The sequence below is a fragment of the Vombatus ursinus genome, unplaced genomic scaffold, assembly GCF_900497805.2.
Source record: "Vombatus ursinus unplaced genomic scaffold, bare-nosed wombat genome assembly UNPS02010284.1, whole genome shotgun sequence".
NCBI classification, from domain to species: domain Eukaryota; kingdom Metazoa; phylum Chordata; class Mammalia; order Diprotodontia; family Vombatidae; genus Vombatus; species Vombatus ursinus.
In genome coordinates, this window is record NW_020950062.1 from 15,561,682 (window position 1) to 15,585,919 (window position 24,238).

A 24,238-nucleotide genomic window follows, 5' to 3' on the forward strand; every position below is an offset into this window, starting at 1 on the left:
AATTCCATTGGAATTGTCTTGGGAAAAAAAATCACATTACAAGATAATAGTGGAACATGACTCTGATGTAAAATACCAAATATGATGACTTCAAAGAAGCATGGAAAGATAGATAAATTGAGTAAAGAAGAAGCAAGAGAAAATATCCACAATGAATACAAAAATATAACTGTAAATGATAACAAAAATCAAAACTAAATGCTAGAATGTTATAATGATTACTTTTAATCCCAAAGAAGCTATATGAGCAACACTTCCTCCCCTGATCTTCTGCCCTCACCTTCCTTTGTATTACTGAAAAAACTATAATTCTTATGGGACTCAAAGGAACTTTAGGGGGGAAAAATCATGGAGACTATGATAGATGCCAAAATAATGGAGTGAGGAGATATTTACAAATGTGTCAAGAAAATAGGTTTATCCTATGTTAATTCAAATCAATATGCATTTATTAAGTAGTTACTATGTGCCAGCTAGGTGGTGCAGTGAATAAAGTGCCAGGCCTGAAGTCAGGAAGACTGATCTTCATGAGTTCAAATCTGACCTCAGACACTTAGTAGCTGTGTTACCCTGGGCCAGTCACTTAACCCTGTTTGCCTCGGTTTCTTCATCTGTAAAATGAGCTGGTGAAGGAAATGGCAACTATTCCGGTATCTTTGCCAAGAAAATTTCAAATGGGGTCATGAAGAGTCTGAAAGGACTGAAAGCACTGAACAACAACAAGAACAAAATGTGCCAGGCATTGTTTTTAGTGCTGGAGAGACAAAGAACAACAACAACAAAAAGCCAAAAAAAAAAAAAAAAACAGCTCCTACTTTCAAGTAACTCCCAATATAGAGGTAAAATAAATGGAAAACTGCTAAGAACAAACAAGATTTGGACAGACAAAATCAGACATACTCTCAGAAGTAGAACATTAGCATTAAGGGGATTTATGAAGGACTTTTTTTAGAAGCTGGGAATTTATTTATTTAAGACTTAAAGAACTATGAGAATCTGAAAGTCAGGGAACAGTAGAAAGAGAACTTCAGCCTTGTAAGACAGACAATGAAAATGCACCAAGTAGGGAAGGTGCACTGTCTGGTTTGATGAAAAGAAACAAGGCTAGTGTCACTGGATCATATGTAGAGAGTAATTAATATAAGAAAGATAGAAAGGCAGAGGAGGTCAAGTTAAAGAGAGTTTTCAAAGCAAAAACAGAGTTTGCATTTGAACCTGGCACAGGGAACCACTTAGGTTTATTGAATAAAATAATGAAAAGGTCAGAATTGCAGTTAGGAAAAATCATTTTGTTAGTTCAGTGGATAATGGTCTGGAATGGGGAGAGACTTGAGGCAGACTATTGTGATAGTCCAGATGGGAAATGATATAGCACTTCACCAGAACAGTGGCAGTTTCAGAGTCAAAAAGGAGGTCTATACAAAAAAAAATGGTGTTATGGTAGAATCATTAGATCTTGACAACTGATTAGTTATGGGGTGGAGAGAGTGAGATTTCAAAGGTGAAACTTAGCTTGGGAGTCTGAGCACCTGGCTAGTTTTGCCCTGGAAAGTACTAAAAAGTTAGGAAAAGAATGGGAGGTACGTTGAGTGCAGTTTTTGACATGATAAATTTGGAGTGCCTTGTGGATATCTATTTTGAAATGTCCAATAGTCAGTTGGACATGCAAGATTTGGGGTCAGAAGAGAGAATAGGGATGAATAAGTATATGTGAGAATCTTCTGCATAGAGATGATAAATAAATCTGGGGAAGCTGACAAAGATAACCCAGGCAACTAGGATAGAGGTGGAAGAGAAGAGGGCCTAGAACATTATCTGGGGATAGGGCATCCAGGGAACCAAAGATGCTTGAGAAGGAGAGTTGGGCAGAAGAAGCAGGAGAGTGTCCTGTCATGAAAAAATAGAGAGAAAAGAGTATCAAGAAGAAAAAGGTGATTGATAGTATCAAAGCCTACAGAAAGGTCAAGATCATTAAGGACTAGAATAAGGTCATTTGATTAGGTAATCAACTAGGAGTTCATTGGTAATTTGGAGAAAGCAGTTTCACTTGAATGCTTAGGTCAGAAACCAGATTGTCAAAGGTAAGAAGAGAATGGGAGGAAAAGATTTGGAAACACCAATGGTAGAAAACCTTTTCAAATCATTTAGCCATGAAAAGGAAAGACATAGAATAAAAAAAATGATTAGATTCTGTAGGCTAAGGAGTTTGACTTTGATTCCTAGTAAAATTCTAGAATGTACTATTACAGGGATGACTTACAAGGATGCAAAATGATGATCACTATAGGCCAAGAAGGATAAGCCATGTCAGAACAATATTATGTCTTTTAATGGGGTTACTAGACTGGTAGATTAATCATATACCATATAAATAGCAAGCTGTTCTGTCAAAAAGCATTTGATAGAGTCTCTCATGATACCCTTGAGGACAATATTGAGAAAAGTAGGATGGGTTGTTGAACACTTACCATGACTTAGGAATGGGTTGAATAACCATCCAATGAGAAGAGCAATGAATTAAAGAATTGTATTGATATCAACTAAGATGGTATTCTCCATTGGACTCTTACAGTTTGAAGCCTTGACTTCTACTCAATAATAGAGTATAATATGGATAGCACTAGAATTGGAATCAACAGAGATTCTAATTACATATTAAAACAGTATTGTTGAACTCAAATAGAAACATGGCTATTAAGTTATAAATTAGGATACTACCACCACATATTGACTCAGAGAATCAAATATTATCATTATCTCTGTTCCATTACATTTTTATTTATTTTGTAAAATATTTCCCAATTACATTTTAATATGTTTCAGGCTGCACTTGACACTGTTATCAGGCAAATGTGTGTTTGATGCCTCTGCATTAGAATATTTGGTAAGGTCACTTAAAATAATAGGAAAAAACATCAGAATGTGTGGAAGAGGATCATGGTTTAAATCCTAATTGCTATTTACTGTTTGTGTAATAAGTTAGGGGCAGCAAGGTGGTTCAGTAGATTGAGTTCTGGGCTGGAGTCAGGAAGACCTGATTTCAAATCTGACCTGAGACATTCACTAGCTGTGTGACCCTAGGATTCAACAAAATGTCCTTACACCTTTTAATATTGGATGCTATGATTTCCTAAAATTATGTAACTTTATCTACTCTGAAGAACAGTGCAATGTCTTGCGCATATGAGATGCATAAAGAATTGTTGAAGTAATTACTGATTTAATCAATTTCCATTTGATAAGGGGCCATTGTGAAACATAAGATTATTGAGTAGTTTTTTTTTATACAGATAATACCTATTAAAATGAATTATGCTTTGGTAATCTGTCTTAGATTCTAAATGGAGAGTGAAGGCATCGAAATCAAATTCTGCTTGTTTAGTCATCAATGGTGTATTGGTGAGAGTGGTTTTGACTCAAATGTGAACCCACTCATAATTATTTTCCACTTAGAAGCAATTATTCTCTTTGAAACTCTTATGCAATAACAGGTCAAACAGTAGAATTTATTATACTAAGAAGATAAGTGATATTATTTGACCTCATACACAGAAAGAAGTCAAAAGAAAGAGACTAGATGATTATTCATGGCCCTAATACTTCAAAAATTCCATGTCTTTATGATCCTAACTACTGCAAAAGTGAAAAAAACTTTTGAAGCCTTAACTTTGATATGAACTCATTGCTGTTAACTTCATTAGTCAAAGTCTGCCAAATTAGAGAAACATGAATTTGTTTTCTTGTCTCTGGTTTATGAATGCATTTCTCAGTAGGCAATAGCAGATGTTAGTTTTTTTTTTCCTCCATGCTAACCACATCTGTACCCTTTCTTGAACTTACTCTACTAATGTCCTAGTCCTGGACACCAATACAGCAATTAAAGATAAGCTTTGGGTGTCAGGGCAACTATATAAATAAACCCTTATTTAGGAATTAATTTAAGCAAGAAATCAGTATTCTTTTCATTGTGAGGTTGTTTATGGATACCACAATAGAAGTACTAAAAATCATTAGAAGCATCATTTCTACCTTCTGTTACACCAATAGAATTTTCATTTACTTTTTCATTAAGATTCATTGGGCAGAAGACACTATAGAGAAAGGAGATCAATTCATTAGCTGTTTTTTCTCTTCAACTCTTTAACACACTTTTCTTTGCATTATCAAAAACCATTCCTATGTTACTGCTCTCACTGTTTAATTCCTTCCTCCCCATTTTCATATCTTCAACTCATCTCCTCAGTATTCTAAGTCCTGCCATGTCATCCTCATCATCAAAGCTCACACCTGCTCTATTAAGGCATGGTGATGTGAAATATTTTCTCCACTTGTCATGACTTCACAGCTGCATTGCCCACAGGGAAAAACAAGGTACACTTTAAATTTTAGAAAGGATATTTATAACCTGTAGAGTATAGAGATAAGGCAAACAGATTAGAAAAAGAACCTCAAGTTCATGACATATAAAGTTCACTGTAGGAATTACAGGTGTTTAATTCGAAAAAAAGAATACTTAGGAGGAATGTTATATCTATCTTTATGTATTTAAAAAGCTACCATATGGAGGAGAAACTAGTTTTGTTAAGATTGACCAAAGACAGAAGAACTAGGAGCCAGGGAGAGGTTACACAAAGATAAATTTAGCCTTCACAAAAAGAAAGGCTTCCTTATAATCAATTATTCCAGAATGAAATGAGGTGACACAGAAGGTAGTGCTTCACCCTCTGTGTTAGAATTTGTCTCCAAGTTATGTCTGAAAAAACCTTTCTCATATATCTTTGCAAACTCTGAAGCATTATATAAGTGCTAGTGATTATTGTTGGTTTGATTATTATTATTTATCATCATGAACAATATCATTATTATTATTGTAGAAGTAGAACTAGAAGTATGAGGAGGAGGAAAAGAAATTTCAGGAAAAGTTAAAGTAGTCATAGTATTTTTCATAGCAGTAGTAGTAATCATAATAATAACAGTCATAGTTACAGTCATAACAGCACCAGCAGCACCAGCAGTAGTAGCAGTAGCAGTAACAGAAGCAACAGTAGCAGCAGCAGCAGCAGCAGCCACAAAGGCAGTGGTAGTAGTAGTAGCAGTAGTAGCAGCAGCAACAGCAGCAGCAGCAGCAGCAGTAGTAGCAGTAGTAGTAGTAGTAGTAGTAGTAGTAGTAGTTGTTGCTTTTGTTCTTAGCTTCTTGGTTGATTGGAGGCTTTTGGGGCTGAAATAAGCTTTCTTTTTTCCCCTGACAGAACATTCAGAATCTGAATGTTTTCTGATTAGGTCCACCTCTGTATTAATGAATGTATGATTAGAGTTTTGAAGGTTTTAATTTAAATTGCAAATATCTCATGCAGAAAGGTCAAATGATAGCATGAAATATTTGGTTTTTTTTAGCTGATATTTCTCTTGAACTGGTAAATGTGTCTTTTAGTGTTTGAATATGCATTATTAAAAAATGACTTTAATATCTCTGTGTGCCTGTACATGAACATGTGTTTTGAGTGCAAGCTATCAAAATTCTCTATTATTTTATGACTAATGAATTTACAAAGGTCATTTAGTAAGATAATTAATGTTCTTTTTAAAGGGCAGTGCCTTCTTTTAAAATGAGCCTTAGCTTAGGAGTCAGAGGACCTGGGTTCATTTCATAGCTTATTCTAATACTTAAAAGCTGTATGACTTTTAGCAAATCACCAAAGCTAGTTGGGGCCATGAGTAAATTGAATTAGATCGGGAGTGGGGAACCTGCAGCCTTGAGGACACCTGTGACCTTCTAGGTCCTTGGGTGTGGCCTTTTACTAAATCCAAACTTCACAGAACAAATTCCCTTAAGAAAAGGAATTGTTCCATAACACTTGGAGGTTCCCCACCCCTGAACCAGATGACCTCTGATTTTTTTCAACATTTACATGCAAGGCACTCTTATTTAGCTTAAAAAAAAATTCAGATTTGCCCTTTCATAAATTTGATATTTGTTTTGGAAGTCGGTTTGTTCTTAATGAATACTTAATGAGTGGATTATTGGGCATATCTCTACTATGCTGTGACCTTACAAATAATCACTTTTGTTCATTGTGACCTGCCATAATAGCTATATGTAAATAATGATTGAACTCACAAGGACTCTTTATGCCAAGCACTCAATAGAAATCACCTTCTTGTGTGTGTGTGTGGGGGGGGGAATGATAGAAGAAAGGACAAATTAGGGGAAGAGGTATTCAGAATTCATGTGGTCTTGTGGTGGGGGGAAGGGTGAGATGGGGAGAAAATTTGGAACTCAATCTTGTGGAAGTGAATGTTGAAAACTAAAAATAAATATTTAAGTCAATTTAAAAAAAATTAACAATTAAAAAAAAAAGAAATCATATTCTTCCATTGCTGAAAACTTCAGTGTTGCCCTTCTTTTTATCTTCATTGGGAAGAGTAAATAGGTCTGTTAACATTGCCTTTATTTGGCACTAAAGACTGAATTAGCACATCCATTACTATATTCTATTCAGTAGTTCAATAAATGAAACAATGGATATTTCTTCTCTGATAAAACCCGCCACAAATCCTTTTGGCCCAGGTATACACTAGTATACTTTCTTTCCTGTCCTTTCCTTTTCTTCTTTGTTTTTCTTTTTGTTCTTTCTTTTTCATTCCTTTTCCTTTCCCCATTTTCTCAGTTTTTAATATACTAATAAACCAATATTTAAGCTATGCAAATACCCTACTCAATGTTTAATAATTAAGTGAATACTGAATTAAATAAAATTTATTTTCAAAACAAATAAAGATATATTATATAAACATGTATTCATATGTTCTATTTGCAACAATGGAATAATTATTTCCTTACTATTTATTAAGAATTAAATTATGTTAGATATTAGACCAAGACAAAGAAGTTCCAATTGTTCTCACATACTTTACCCAGTTATTAACACCATGTTACAAGGGGTATTTTGAACCTTCCTCCCTTTCTAAGTATTGCTTTGATCAACTAGTCCTTCCTGATAGATGTACTTATTACATTTTTAGGTATTTTTGGACAGTCATGGAGGATGAAAAATGTACCTTAAGTTGTTAGCATTAACTCTTTTCTTTATGATCTTCATTCTAATTCTTAGCTGATCCCATCAAACACATTCTCTGTTTTTTCACATGTTCATCTTTAATCTTCCCCTTTTTGACTGGCTCATTTTCTGCCTCCTATAAACCTACTTATATTCCCTCCATACTAAAAACAAACATACAAACAAAAACAAAAACAAAAAATACAATCTTTTATTTGACCCTGCCAACTCCTCAAGCCATCATTCCATATCATCCTTCCATTTGATTGACAAACTTAAAAAAAAAATCTAAACTTTCTCTGTCCACTCAATTCTCATTACTTTGAAATCTCTCTTCTGATGCTTATGACTTGCCTTAAACTCCCCTTAAATTATTAATGTTCACCTCAATGACAAATCTAATAGATTTTTTTTTCATTCTTAAGCTACTTAACAAACAAGAAGCTTTTGATACTAGTGTCCATGAACTTCTCCTGAACACATTTTGGCTCTTGGCTTCTGTGGCCCTGCTGGATTCTTATTCTCTTGCCTTTCTGACCACATCTCAAAGTCCTTTGCTAAATTATCATTATTCAAGAATTGAACATTTTTTTGCAGGTGATGCCCTAGGTTAGGTCCTGGGATTTTCTTTCTATATAGACTCTCTTGGAGATGACATCAGCCCCCATATTTTAATTTACTATTTCTTTTAAGATCTATACATCACCAAATTTCTAGCTAGTCTTAATCTACCTCTAATAGTTGTCTTGAATCATATTTGTTGAAAATCTCATCTTTGATGCTCTATTGGCACCTCAAAATGAGCATGAAAAAAATAGAACCAATTGTCTTCCCTGTCCCTCTCCTCCAAATTTTCCTATTTCTGCTGAAGGTATTACCATCTTTCCAGTGACCTAGATTCACAACTATGCAGCCATTATTTACTTTTTTCATCTGTGCCCCTCAAACTTTTTATCCAATAATTTGCCAGGTATTGTCAATTTTACCTCTAAATATCTCTCAAACCCATCGTTTTTCTTGCCACTGATAGAGCTATAACTCTAGTTCACCCCTTCATCATTTCTTCCATAAACTATAATAATAACATCCTAAATGATCATCTTGTTTGAAGCTTTTTTTCCCCTCTTTGTAGTTCATATTTCCCATAGATCACAGAAACTGAAAGCATAGATCTAATTATATAGTACCTCCCATGGAAAACATTTGTGATTCCTCATTGCCTGGAAGGTAAGATGCAAATTTCCTAGCCTGTTATGTGAGACTTTCAGTAATTTGGTTCCTACTTACCCTTTTGAGGGCAGTGAGGTGACAAAGTGGATAGAGCACTGGCCTTGGAGTAAAGAGGACCTGAATTCAAATCTGGCCTCAGACTCTTACTATCTATGTGACATCTATGTGACCCTGGGCAAGTAACTTCACCCTGTTTGTCTCAGTTGATCATTTGTAAAAATGAGCTGGAGAAAGGAATGACAAACCACTCCAGGATCTTTGCCAAGGAAATTCCAAATGGGTCACAAAGAGTTGGACATGATTGAAATGACTCAACTACAACAATAACCACAGTAACAACCACAACAACCACTTGCTTTTTGAAACATTTCATAACACTTGCTTTCAGGAACTCAACTTTTAGGAAAAAAGAAAAAAAATGATACTATTGGCTGTTAACTAAATACAACTGTCCACATGCAGCCTTCATACATTTATTCAATCCAACACTCATTTCTGGAAAGAATTTTGTTTACATCCACTTTTATGAATAATTTATTTCCCCAAGATTCATCTCTAATTATAGGTCCTCCATGAAACCTTCCCACATTATCTTAATTTTTAGTAATCTCTTATTCCTCAATTTTATTTTCCTATACAAGGTATATTAAATTTTTAATAGCTCATAATTGCACTAAGACTTTTTGGAAACACTTCAGTTATGTGTTTAGAAGTCAGATATCTCTAGTAGAACCTTAGCTTTATAAGAATAAAAATAATTCTATGTCTTTGTAAATACTTGTAATGAGTTGATCAGGAAACTATGCTCAAATAGATATAAATATTTGGTGGTGATTGCTTGAGACTTTGATTATCAATTTTTCATAAGTGGAGAATAAACTGATTATCTTGATGTTGCAACACACACCTTTTCTCAATGAAAAGTTTTGGCAGGGGACAAAGAGGGAGAGGTGGTTGTTGGATTTCACACATATATGATGCTTAATGGATGTTTGTTGAATTGAACCAAAACAAAAACTTTTCTTTAAAAAGGTTTTTTTTTCTTCCAACTATATACTGGTAGACTTGAATTTGATTTATCATAAAATTTAGGAATGTATCAATAGATGGATAATTTTGAGCATTTTGAAAGCAAAATGGAAATTAAATAAAGAGGAAAAGGAGCCAATCATACAAAAAATTATTTAAAGTAGCTCTTCAATTGGTAGAAAAGAAGTTGAAACTAAGGGTTTGTGCATCAGTTGTGGAATGGATGATCAAATTAGAGTGTATGAATGCAAGGATAATACTGGGCCATCACAAATGACAAAAGAAATGGTTTCAGGGAAAACTAGGAAGATTTGTATAAAATAATGTAGGATGAAGTGAATAAAACCAGGAGAAACAATTTATTTGGTAATAATATTGCAAGAATAACCAACTTTAAAAACATAACATGTCTGATAAAAACAATGACCAATAACAATTCTGGAGCATTGAAGATAATCTACTTTGTCCATCTCCTTAAAGACAGGAAATAGATGTGGGATGGAAAAGGAAGCATACATTTTTGGCCATAGACAAGTTAAAAATTTGTTCTTCTCTTCTCGACTATGTAGAGTTCTTGCAAAGCTATTTATAAAAAAACAGTTGGGGGGTGGCATATCCAAGATTGCAGAGTAAAAGCAGTAACTTGATTGAGCTCTCCCTCAAACCGCTCCAAATACCTGTAAAAATGGCTCTGAACAAATTCTAAAGCAACAGAACCCACAAAAAACAGAGTAAAACATTTCCAGCCCAAGATGGACTGGTTGGTTGATTGGAAAGGTCTATCATGCCAGACTGAGAGAGGAACATAGTTCAGTGTGGGCGTGCAGGCAAAACAGGCCTCAGCAAACCTGGAGCAGGCCTCAGAGGAGTGAATCACAGGTAGCTGGAGTGGTTTCCAGACTTCTCAACCCACAAAAGCCAAAGACAACTTAGAAGGTCAGTAGCAAAGGTCTATGACCACGGTGAGAGAGAAGCTTAGTCCCAGGCCCAGACCCAGCACAGCCCAAAGGTGGTGGCTGTTTCCTGAGCTTGGTCCACAGACAGAGGGGAAATTGAGTGGCTGATCAGAAGGAATGACAGGGATCTCTTTGCTGGTCCTGAAACAGGATTCTCTTGTTTTGCCTGTGCTTGAATCTGGGTCGCAGTCCTGAGTGGCCAAACTGGGGCAAGGAGGAGTGGTGGTATGGTGAAGCTTTTAGTAGTGGTGGAGAGGGAATCCTCCTCACAATTCCAAGAAAAGAGTGTTTGTAGTCACTCATAGACCAGAGTGCAGGCCAGGAAAAGAGTAAACACTTCATCCTTGATCATACTACCTTGGAAGAATGGAAAATTTACAGGTCCCTAGAAGTATTTCTGAAAACAGGTGCACAAAAACCCCAATGCTTGGAGAGTATATTCTCCACACTAGAAGCAGACCATTACCTTAACAAAGAGTTTAAAACTCAAGTAATTGTCTGGGATCACATGCAAACTGCACAAAAAGTCAGACCATAGAATCTTTCTTTGGTGACAAAGAAGATCAAAACATACAACCAGAAAAAGACAACAAAGTCAAAGCTCCTACATACAAAGCCTCCAAGAAAAAAAAAAACATGAATTGGTCCCAGGCCATGGAAGAGCTCAGAAAAGATTTTGGGAAGTAAGTAGGAGAAGTAGAGGAAAAACTGGGAAGATAAAAGATAGTGGTGCAAGAAAATCATGAAAAAAACAAGTCAACAGCTTGCTAAAGGAGACCCCAAAAAAATAGTGAAGAAAATAACACCTCAAAAAAACTTAACCCAAATGACAAAAGAGGTCCAAACAGCCAATGAGGAGAAGAATGCCTTCAAAAGCAGAATTGGCTAAATGGAAAAGGAAGTTCAAAAGTTCACTTAAAAAAATATTTCCTTAAAAATTATATTGGAGTTCCATTTCCAGGAGCTAAGATGGCAGAGTAAAAAGGTAATCACTCTCACCCTCACCTATAAACTTCTTGAAAATCCAGAAAATATCACCCCAGAAAAAAAAGCCTGAAACAGCTGAACCAGAAGAAAGACAGGGTGCAGTAGTGTAGTAGCCCAGATGTCCAGAGGGATTAATGGGAAAGGTCCCTCTTACCCTGGTGGAAGGGGAGCAGTACAGAACTGTGAGTCACCCAGCCAGCTAGTGGAAAGACCCACTTTAGCACACCAGGAGGAGATTCTAGTGCCTTGGCATTCTACAGCAAACAGGTCTCCCAGTGCCTCAGCAAAAATAAGGGAAGGAGCACCACAAAGGGCACCAGGTAGATAAGCACCCTGCAGCATCAGTCTGAAAGAAGCTGAAGAAAGCAACCTAGAGGTGCCAAAAAGTTCCAGCCTTGTTGATTCCTGCCCAACACCAGGTAAGCTGTCAGAACCCTACAGCCTCCAACTGCCAACCAGGAGGAGATCCTGAAGCCCAGGTGGTTGAGCAGGCAAACACCAACAGCTAGACTCTGAGTGCCTCAGTGAGGCAGGGGAACCAGTGGAAACCAGCTCAGAAAACCACCAAGAGCTTCAGCATTCTACAGTGAAGGAGTCTTCCAGTGCCTCAATAGAATTAATGCAGGCAGTACTGCAAGGTGCCCCAGGTAGATAAACACTTGGCAGCACCCATCTTAAAGGAGCTAAACAAAACTAAAGGAAAGGAAAAGCAGACAACCCAGATTTGCCTAAAAGTCCCAGCCTTGCTGATTCCAGCCCAACACCAGGTAAGCTGCCAGAACCCTACAGCCTCCAATTGCCAACATAAGAGGCCCCAGCACAAAAAGCCAGTGAAGAAGACCTAGGCTCCCAACAGAAGAAGCTTGGGTCAGTGCCCTCTGCTCCCTAGCAGGAGAGCTTAATCTCTTCAAAGAAGAGGGAATAATGAAACACCATGAGTAAAAAGAAACATACTATAGAGTCATATTATGAGAAGAGTGAAGATCAAGACAGAAATTCTGAAGAGGACAACATTGTCATCAAACCCACATCTGCAACATCAAAAGGGAAGAAACTGGTTTGAAGCCAAAAGGCCTTCTTAGAAGAGCTCAAGAAGGATTTTAAAAGTCAAACTAGGGAGGTAGAGGAGTCCTTAAAAAGTACAATTGGCCAGTTGGAAAAAAAGTACACTGAAGAAAACAAATCCCTTAAAAATACAATTGACCAATAGGACAAGAAAGTACAAAATCTAACAGAAGAAAATAATATGTTAAAAATTAGAATTGAACAAATGAAAACTAATGATTCTATGTGAGAGCAAGAATCAGTCAAACAGAAAAAAAAATGAAATAGTAGATGAAAATGTAAAATAGATCATGGGCAAAACAACTGACCTGAAAAATTGAACCAGGAGAGATAATTTAAAAATTATACACCTATCTGAAAATCATGATGAAAAAAAGAGCCTGGTAAATATCATTCAGGAAATCATAAAGGAAAACTGCCCTGAAGTCCTAGTCCTAACTATAGAAAGAAACCACCACTCCCTGCCTAAAAGAGACCCCAAATTTAAAACCCCAAGGAATATAATGGCTAAATTCCAAAATTACCAGATTAAAGAGAAATTACTGCAAGCAGCCAGAAAGAAACAATTTAAATATCATGGAACCACAGTCAGGATTACACAGGACCTTGCAGCCTCTAAATTAAAGACCATAAGGCATGGAACTTGATATTCTATAAGGCGAAGGAGCTTGGAATGCAGCCAAGGAATAACTACCCAGTGAAAATGAGTGTGATGTTTCAGGGAAGTAGATGGATATTCAAGGAAATAGGGGACTTCCAAACTTTCCTGATAAAAAGACAAGAGTTCAACAAAAAATTTGATCTTCAAGTACAAGATTCAAGAGAGACATAAAAAGGTGAATGAGACAGAAAAATAAAATATGTTGTTAATAAGGGCAAAATGTTTACATCCCTACAAGAGAAGATGACACTTGCAACTCTTGAGAAATGTATTGTTATTATACCAAGTTAAAGGAGTATAGATAAAGGGGACAGATATAAGTTGACTTTGATGTAATGATAAAAAAAAGTCTAATCAAGTGGGTTAAATGGATCCAAGTAAGTGGATTAGTCTGAGCTAAGAAAATGTACTGAGAAAGGAGGAGGCAGACAAGGGTAAATTACATTACAGGAAAAGACACAAAAACCTATTAGGGCAGAGGTAAAGAGGGGAGGGAGCATTGTTTGAACCTTACTCTCATCCAACTTGGCTCAAGAAGGGAATAACATAATCAGTTAGGTATACAAATCTAACTTGAACTATAGGCAGTAGGAGGGGAAAAGAGAAAGAAAATGGAGGGGTGATAGAATGGAGGGAAAAAGCAGTAAGGGTAAAGGGGAAGAAAAGGGAAAGGGATAACAGAAGGGAGGTGGAACCAAAGGAGGCTCTGGTCAAAAGCAAAACACTAGTGAGGGGGAGAAAGGAGAAAGGAGAAAGAAAAGCATAAACGGGGGGGAAAATGATGGAGAAAAAGACAGAGATAGTAATCATAACTGTAAATGTGAATGGGATGAAATCTCCCATAAAACAGAAGCATATAGCAGATTGGATTAAAAACCATAATTCTACAATATGTTGTTTACAGGAAACACATTTCAAAAAGAGTGACACATACAGAGTAAAGGTAAAAGGCTGGAGCAAAATATATTATGCTTCAGCTGAAGTAAAAAAAAAAAGCAGGGGTAGCAATCTTGATCTCAGACAAAACAAAAGCAAAAATAGATCTTGTCAAAAGAGATAAGGAAATAAACTACATTCTGCCAAAAGGCACCACAGACAATCAAGTAATATCTTTACTAAACCTATATGCACCAAATGGTGTAGCATCCAAATTCTTAGAGGACAATATCAGGGAGTTACAGGAAGAAGTAGACAGCAAAACTCTACTAGTGGGGGACCTCAAACTCACCCTCGCTGAACTAGATAAATCTAATCACAAAATAAACAAGAAAGAAGTTAAGGAGGGGAATAGAACTTTAGAAAAGTTAGGTATGATAGACCTCTGGAAAAAACTGAATGGAGATAGAAAGGAATATATTTTTTTTCTCAGCAGTACATGGCACATACAAAAAAATTGATTATGTACTAGGGCATAAAAACCTCACAATCCAATGCAGAAAGGCAGAAATATTAAATGCATCCTTTTCAGATCATGATGCAATAAAAATTATATGTAATAAAGGGCCATGGAAAGATAGACTAAAAAATAATTGGATATTAAATAATCTAATCCTAAAAAATGATTGGGTCAAAGAACAAATCATAGAAACAATCAATAAATCCATTCAAGAGAATGACAATAATGAGACAACATGCCAAAACTTATGGGATGCAGCAAAAGCAGTGCTTAGGGGAAGTTTTATATCTCTAAATGATTAGATAAATAAAACAAAAAATAGGAAATCAAAGAACTGGGCATACAACTAAAAAAACTAGAAAAAGAACAAATTAAAAATCCTCAATTAAACACCAAATTAGAAATACTGAAAACCAAAGGAAAAATTAATAAAATTGAAATGAAGAAAACTATTGAACTAATAAATAAATCTAAGAGCTGGTTTTATGAAAAAACCAATAAAATTGATAAACCTTAGGTTAATCTAATCAAAAAAAGAAAGAAGAAAACCAAATTGCTAGTATCAAGAATGAAAAGAGTGAAGCTACCACCAAGGAAGAGACAATTAAAACAACAATTAGGAATTATTTTGCCCAACTATATGCCAACAAATTTGACAATCTTAGTGAAATGGATACATATTCACAAAAATATAAATTGCCAGATTAACAGAAGAGGAAGTAAAATACCTAAATATCCCCATCTCAGAAAAAGAAATTGAACAAGCCATTGATGACCTCCCTAGGAAAAAATCTCCAGGGCCAGATGGATGTGCATGCAAATTCTATAAAACTTTTTAAAAAAACAACTAATTCCAATACTATACAGACTATTTGGTAAAATAGGTGAAGAAGGAATCTTACCAAATTCTTTTTATGATAAAAATATGGTGCTGATACCTAAACCAGGAAGAGTCAAAACAGAGAAAGAAAATTATACACCAATTTCTCTAATGAATATAGATGCAAAAATTTTAAACAAAATATTAGCAAATAGATTACAGCAAATTATCACATGAATAATACACTATGACCACGAAGGATTTATATCAGGAATGCGGGGCTGGTTCAATATAAGGAAAACTATCAGCATAATTCATCATATCAACACTAAAACTAACAGAAACCACATGATCATCTCAATAGATGCAGAAAAAAACTTTTGACAAAATACAACACCCATTCCTATTAAAAACACTAGGGAGCATAGGTGTAAATGGACTCTTCCTTAAAATAATAAAGATCATCTATCAAAAACCCTCAGCAAACATAATATGTAATAGGGACAAGCTAGAAGTATTTCCAATAAGATCAGGAGTGAAACAAAGATGTCCATTATCACCACTGTTATTGAACATTGTACTGGAAATGTTACCTTTAGTAATAAGAGAAGAAAAAGACATTGAAGGCATTAGAATAGGCAAAGAAGAAACAAAGCTATCACTCTTTGCAGATGACATGATTATATACTTAGAGAATCCCAGAGAATCAAGTAAAAAACTACTTGAAACAATAAACAACTGATTGTTTTTATGATTTGTTCTTTGACCCAATCATTTTTTAAGATTAGGTTATTTATTTTCCAATTATTTTTTAGTCTATCTTTTCATGGCCCTCTATTACATATAATTTTTATTGCATCATGATCTGAAAAGGATGCATTTAATATTTCTGCCTTTCTGCATTGGACTGTGAGTTTTTTCTGCCGTAATACATGGTCAATTTTTGTGTAGGTGCCATGTACCATTGAGAAAAAGGTATATTCCTTTCTATCCCCATTCAGTTTTTTCCAGAGGTCTATCATACCTAACTTTTCTAATGTTCTATTCCCCTCCTTAACTTCTTTCTTCTTTATTTTGTTGTTAGATTTATCTAGTTAATGGGGGGGGGGGTTGAGGTACCCCACTAGTATAGTTTTGCTGTCTATTTCTTCCTGTAAATCCCTGAACTTCTCCTCCAAGAATTTGGATGCTATACCATTTGGTGCATATATGTTTAGTAATGATATTACTTTATTGTCTATGGTGTCTTTTAGCACGATGTAGTTTTATTCCTTATCTCTTTTGATAAGATCTATTTTTGCTTTTGCTTTGTCTGAGACCAGGATTGCTACCCCTGCTTTTTTTACTTCAACTGAAGCATAATATATTTTGCTCCAGCCTTTTACCTTTACTCTGTATGTGTCACTCTTTTTGAAATGTGTTTCCTGTAAACAACGTATTGTAGGATTATGGTTTTCAATCCAATCTGCTATATGCTTCTGTTTTAAGGGAGATTTCATCCAATTCACATTTACAGTTATGATTACTATCTGTGTCTTTATCTCCATCTTTTCTACCCCCTGTTTATGCTTTTCTTTCTCCTTTCTCCTTTCTCCCCCTCACTAGTGTTTTGCTTTTGACCAGAGCCTCCTTTTGTACCAGCTCCCTTCTGTTGTCCCTTTCCCTTTTCTTCCCCTTTACCCTTACTGCTTTTTCCCTCCATTCTATCACCCCTCCATTTTCTTTCTTTTTTTCCCTCCTACTACCTGTAGTGCAAGTTAGATTTCTATATCTAACTGATTATGGTATTCCTTTCTTGAGCCAAATTGGATGAGAGTAAGGTTCAAACAATGCTCACCCCCTCCCTTCTTTGCCTCTGCCCTAATAGGTTTTTGTGTCTTTTCCTGTAATGTAATTTACCCTTGTCTGCCTCCTCCTTCCTCAGTACATTTTCTTAGCTCAGACTAATCCACTTACTTGGATCCATTTAACCCACTTGATTAAATTTTTTTTATCATTATATCAAAGTCAACTTATATCCACCCCCTTTATGTATACTCTTTTAACATGGTATAATAACAAAAGGTTCTCAAGAGTTGCAAGTGTCATCTTCTCTTGTAGGGATGTAAACATTTTGCCCTTATTAACAACATATTATGTCTTTCTGTCCCATTTACCTTTTTATATCTCTCTTGAATCTTGTACTTGAAGATCAAATTTTTTGTTGAACTCTTGTCTTTTTATCAGGAAAGTTTGGAAGTCCCCTATTTCCTTGAATATCCATCTACTTCCCTGAAACATCACACTCATTTTCACTGGGTAGTTATTCTTTGGCTGCATTCCAAGCTCCTTTGCCTTACAGAATATCGTGTTCCATGCCCTATGGTTTTTTAATTGAGAGGCTGCAAGGTCCTGTGTAATCCTGACTGTGGTTCCATGATATTTAAATTGTTTCTTTCTGGCTGCTTGCAGTAATTTCTCTTTAATCTGGTAATTTTGGAATTTGGCTGTTGTATTCTTTGGAGTTTAAATTTGGGGTCTCTTTTAGGTAGGGAGCGGTGGTTTCTTTCTATAGTTATTTTGCCTTCAGGTTTTAGGACTTCAGGGCAGTTTTCCTTTATGATTTCCTAAAGGATATTGTCCAGGCTTTTTTTTTCATCATGATTTTCAGGTAGGCCTATAATTTTTAAATTGTCTCTCCTGGATTGATTTTCCAGGTCAGCTGTATTTACCCATGAGGTATTTTACATTTTCATCTATTTTTTCATTGTTTTGTTTCTGTTTAAGTGATTCTTGCTTTCTCATAGAGTCATTAGTTTCCATTTGTTCAATTCTAATTTTTAACATTTTTTTTGTTAGATTTTGTACTTTCTTCTCCAATTGGTCAATTGTATTTTTAAGGGATTTATTTTCTTCATTGTACTTTTTTTTCCCAATTGGCCAATTGTGTGTTTTAGGGACTTGTTTTCTTCAGTGTACTTTTTTCCAATTGGCCAATTGTACTTTTAAAGGACTCCTCTACCTCTCTCATTTGACTTTTAAAATCTTTCTTGAGTTTGTCTAAGATGGCTTTTTGGGCTTCAGATCAGTTCATATTCCCTTTTGATGTTGCAGATGTGGGTTTGATGACAGTATTGTCCTCTTCAGAATTTCTGTCATGATCTTCACTCTTCTCATAATATGACTCTATGGTATGTTTCTTTTTACTCATGGTGTTTCTTTATTCCCTGGACTTTAAAGAGATTAAGCTCTCCTGCTGGGGAACAGAGGGCACTGAACCATGCTCTTTGTGTTGGGAGCCTAGGTCTTGGTCACTGGCTTTGTGTGCTGGGGCCTCTTATGTTGGCAATTGGAGGCTGTAGGGTTCTGGCAGCTTATCTGGTGTTGGGCTGGGATGTTCAGGTAAATCTAGGTTGCCTGCTTTTTCTTTCCTTTAGCTTTGTTTAGCTCCTTTTAGATAAGTGCTGCCAGGTGTTTATCTGCCTGGTGCCCCTTGCAGTGCTGCCTCCCTTATTTCTGTTGAGGCTGTAGAATGCCAAGGCACGTGGTGGCTTTCTGAGCTGGTTTCCACCAGTTACCCCACCCTCACTGATGCACTCAGAGGTACAGATGTTGGCATTTGCCTGCTTGACCACCTGGGCTTCCTCCTGGTTGGCAGTTGGAGGCTGCAGAGATCTGACTGCTTACCTGGTGTTGGGCTGAAATCAACAAGGCTGGAACTTTTTGGCACCTCTAGGTTGCTTTCTCCAGCTCCTTTCAGATGAATGCTGCTGGGTACTTATCCACCTGGTGCCCTTTGTAGTGCTCCTTCCCTTATTTTTGCTGAGTCACTGGGAGACCCATTTGCTGTAGAATGCCGAGGCACTAGAATCTCCTCCTGGTGTGCTAAAGTGGGTCTTTCCACTAGCTGGCTGGGCAACTCCCATTTCATACTGCTCCCCTTCCTGCAGGATAAGAGGGGCCTTTCCCATTAATCCCTCCAGCTATCTGGGCTACTGCACTGCTGTACCCTGTCTTTCTTTTGGTTCAGCTGTTCCAGGGTTTTTTCTGGGGTAATATTTTCTGGGTTTTCAGAGGTTGGTAGGGGAGGGTGAGAGCAATTACCTTTTACTCTGCCATCTTGACCTCCGGGAAGGGAAATCTCAAATTTATATATAAAAAAAATAAGAGCCATTCCCTAATTGATATCTGATCAACAGATATGAACAGTTTTCAGATGAAATAGTCAAAGCTATCTTTAACCATATGAAAATATGATCTAGTTCACTATTGATCAGAGAAATGGAAATTAAAACAATTCTGAGATTCTATCTCATATTTATTAGATTCATTAATAGGACAAAAAAAGGAAAATGAAAAACAGAGAAGCAGATATGGGAAAAATGAGATATTAATGCACTGTTGTTGGAGTTGTGAACTGATTCAACCATTCTGTAGAGCAATATGAACTATGACCAAATGTCTATAAAATCATGAATACCCTTAGAAATACCACTACTATGTCTGTATCCCAAAAGAGATTAAAAAAAAATAAAGGAAAAGGACATACATATGAAAAAAAAATCTATAGAAGCTCTTTTCTTATTGCAAAGAATTGGAAATCAAGGGGACTTCCACTTCTGGAAGCCAAGAAGGTGGAGTAAAAAAGGTAGTCACTCTCACACTCCACTATCAACCTCAGAAAATATTACACCAGGAAAAACCCTGGAATAACTGAACCAGAAGAAAGATGGGGAGCAGCAGTCCAGTAGCCTAGGTAGCTTGAGAGATTAATGAGAAAGACCCCTCTTGCCCTGGGGGAGGGGGAGGAGTACTGAACTGGAGGCATCCCAGCAAGCTAGCAGAAAGGCCCACTTTAGCACACCAGGAGGAGATCCTGATACCCAGGGGTGGAATAGCAAACACCAACACCTGGACCCACAAGTGCCTCAGTGAGGATGGGGAAATAGGTGGAAACCAGCTCAGAAAACCACCAGGTGCCTCAAATTCTACAGCAAGTGGGTCTCCCAGTGCCTCAGCAAATATAAGGGAAGCAGCACTACAAAGGGCTCCAGGTGGATAAACACCCTGCACCCTCTTGAAAGGAGCTGAAGAAAGCAAAAGGAAAGGAAAAGCAGGCAACCTAGAGTTGCCCTAGAGTTCCAGCCTTGGCTGATTCCAGCCCAACACCAGGTAAATTGCCAGAACCCTATAGCCTCCATTTGCCAACACTGGACGCCCCAGCACATAAAGCCAGTAACCAACACCTAGGCTTCCAACACAAGAAGCTCTGGTCAGTGCCCTCTGCTCCCCAGCCCAATAGCTCAATCTCTTTAAAGCCCAGGAAGAAATCAAACACCATAAGCAAAATGAAATGTACCATAGATTCATATTATGAGAACAGTGAAGATCAAGGCAGAAATTTTGAGGAGGACAACGTTATTAACAAACTCATATCTGCAACCTCAAAAGGGAATATGAATTGTTCTGAAGCCCAAAAAGCCTTCTTAGAAGAGCTCAAGAAGGATTTTAAAAGATAAATGAGAGACATAGAAGAGTCCTTAGAAAATACAATTGGTCAACTGGAAAAAAGGTACACTGAAGAAAACAAGTCACTAAAAAATACAATTGGCCAACTGGAAGAAAATACACTGAAGAAAACAAATCCCTAAAAAATACAATTGACCAAATGGGGAAGGAGGTACAAAATCTAATAGAAGAAAATGTTTTGTTAAAAATTATAATCGGGCAAATGGAAGCTAATGACTCTATGAGAGAGCAAGAATCAGTCAAACAGAAACAAAAAAAAATTAAAAAAATAGATGATGTAAAACACCTCATTGATGAAACAACTGACCTGGAAAATAGATCCAGAAGAGACAATTTAAAAATTATTGGTCTACCTGAAAATCATGATAAAAAAGAGCCTGGGGAATATCTTTCAGGAAATCATAAGGGAAAACTGCCCTGAGGTCCTAGAACCAGAGGGGGAAATAGCCATAGAAAGAATCCACTGCTCACCTTCTGAAAGAGATCCCAAATTGAAAATGCCAAGGAGTATAGTAGAATATAGTAACCAAAGTCCAAAATTACCAGGTCAAAGAGAAAATACTGGAAGCAGCCAGAAAGAAACAATTTACAAATCATGGAGCCACAGTCAGAATTACAAAGAACCTTGCAGCTTCTACATTAAAAGACCATAGGTCATGGAACATGATATTCCATAAGGGAAAAGAGCTTGAATTACAACCAAGGATCAACTACCCGGTGAAAATGAGCATGATCTTTCAGGGGAGGAGATGGATATTCAATGAAATATGGGACTTCCATACTCTCCTGATAAAAAGACCAGAGCTCAACAGAAAATTTGATCTTCAAATACAACACTCAAGGGAAACAAAAAGGTAAATGGGACAGAAAGATAAAATATGTTGTTAATAAGTGCAAACTATTTACATCCCTACAATGGAAGATGACACTTATAACTCTTTTCTTTATTCATTTATTTTGATTTATCAACAATCACTTCCATATGCTTTTGAGTTTAAAATTTTTCTCGCCCTTCTTCACCATCACCCTCCCCAAGATGGTGCACAATCTGATATAGGTTATACAAATACATTCCTATTGAACATATTTTCACATTAGTGATGTTGTAAGTAAGAATTAGGACAATAGAAGGAACCACCAGAAAGAGGAAACAAAACTCGACAAAAGAGAAAAAAATAGCAAATAGAATGTTTCGATCTGCATTCAAATTACACAGTTCTTTCTTTGGATGTGGATAGCATTTTCCATCATGAGGCCTTTGGAGACGTCTTAGATCTTTGTATTTCTAAGAAGGGTTAAGTTTATCAATATTAGTCTCCCATAAAATGGAAGTGGATAGCAGAATGGATTAAAAACCATAATCCTACAATAGGTTGTTTACAAGAAACACATTTGAAAAAGAGTGACACACACAGGGTAAAGGTACAAGGCTGGAGCAGAATATATTATGCTTCAGCTGAAGTGAAAAAAAAAAGCAGGAGAAGCAATCCTGGTCTCAGAAAAAGGAAAAGAAAAAATATATTTTATCAAAAGAGATAACAAAGGAAACTATATTCTGCTAAAAGGCACCATAAACAATAAAGTAATATCATTACTAAACATATATGCACCAAATGGTATAGCATCCAAACTTTAAGAGAATAAGTTCAGTGAGTTACAGGAAGAAATAGACAGCAAAACTATACTAATAGGGGACCTCAACCTCCCCCTCTCTGAACTATATAAATCAAAGCACAAAATAAACAAGAAAGAAGTTGAGGAGGTGAATAGAACTTTAGAAAATTCAGGTATGGTAGACCTCTGAAGAAAATTGAATGGGGAGAGAAAGGAATATACTTTATTTCTCAGTGGTACATGGCACATATACAAAAACTGACCATGTACTATGGCATAAAAACCTCACAATCCAATGCAGAAAGGCAGAAATATTAAATGCATCCTTTTCAGATCATGATGCAATAAAAATTATATTCAATAAAGGGCCATGGAAAGATAGATTAAAATATAATATGAAACTAAATAATCTAATCCTAAAAAATGATTGAGACAAACAACAAATCAGAGAATCAATCAGTAACTTCATTTAAGAGAATGACAATAAGGAGACAACATACCAAAACTTGTGGGATGCAGTGAATGCAGTTCTTAAGGGAAGTTTTATATCTCTAAGTGCTTACATAGATAAAATAGAAAAAAGAGGAGATTAATGAATTGGGCAAACAACTAAAAAAAAACTAGAAAAAGAACAAATTAAAAATCCTCAATTAAACACCAAAGTATAAATATTGAAAACCAAAGGAAAAGTTAATAAAATTGAAATTAAACAACTATTGAACTAATAAATAAAATTAAGAGCTGGTTTTATGAAAAAAATAGATAAACTTTTGGTTAATGTAATTTAAAAAAAGAAAACCAAATTACTTGTATCAAGAATGAAAAGGGTGAATCTATCACCAAGGAACAGGAAATTAAAATAATAACTAGGAACTATTTTGCCAAACTGTAGGCCAATAAATTTTACAATCTTAGTGAAATTGATAAATATTTACAAAAATATACATTTCCCAGATTAACAGTAGAGGAAGTAAAATACTTAAATAACCCCATTTCAGAAAAAAAATAAATGAACTATCCATTGATGAACTCCCTAGAAAAAAATCTCCAGGGCCAGATGGATTTATGTGCAAATTCTATCAAACATTTAAAGAATAATTAATTCCAATACTATACAGACTATTTGGAAAAATAGGTGAAGGAGTCTTACCAAATTCTTTTTTATGATAAAAATATGGTGCTGATACCTAAACCAGGAAAAGTCAAAACAGAGGAAGACAATTGTAGACCAATTTCTCTAATGAATATAGATGCAAAATTTTAAGCAAAATATTAGCAAATAGATGACAGCAACTTATCACAAGAATAATACATTATGACCAGGTAGGATTTATACCGGGAATGCAGGGCTGATTCAATATTAGGAAAATTATCAGCATAATTCATCATATCAACACCAAAACTAACAGAAACCACATGATCATCTCAATAGATGTAGAAAAACCTTTTGACAAAATACAATACCCATTCCTACTAAAACCTTGAGAGCATATGCAAAATGGAGTCTTCCTAAAAATAATAAATAGCATCTACTTAAAACCTTCAGCAATCATCATATGTAATGGGGAGAAGCTAGAAGCATTTCCAGTAAGATTGGGGATGAGACCAGAGTTTCCATTATCACCAATGTTGTTCAATATCATACTGGAAATGTTAACTTTAGCAATAAGAGAAGAAAAAGAAATTGAAATATTAGAATAGGCAAAGAAGAAACAAAGCTATCACTCTCTGCAAATGACATGATGATATACTTAAAGAATGCTAGAGAATCAAGTAAAAAACTACTTGAAATAATAAACAATTTTAGCAAAGTTGTAGGCTATAAAATAAGCCCACATAAATCATTGGCATTTCTATATATTACAAACAAAGACCAACAGCAAGAGATAGAAAGACAAATTCCATTTAAAATTA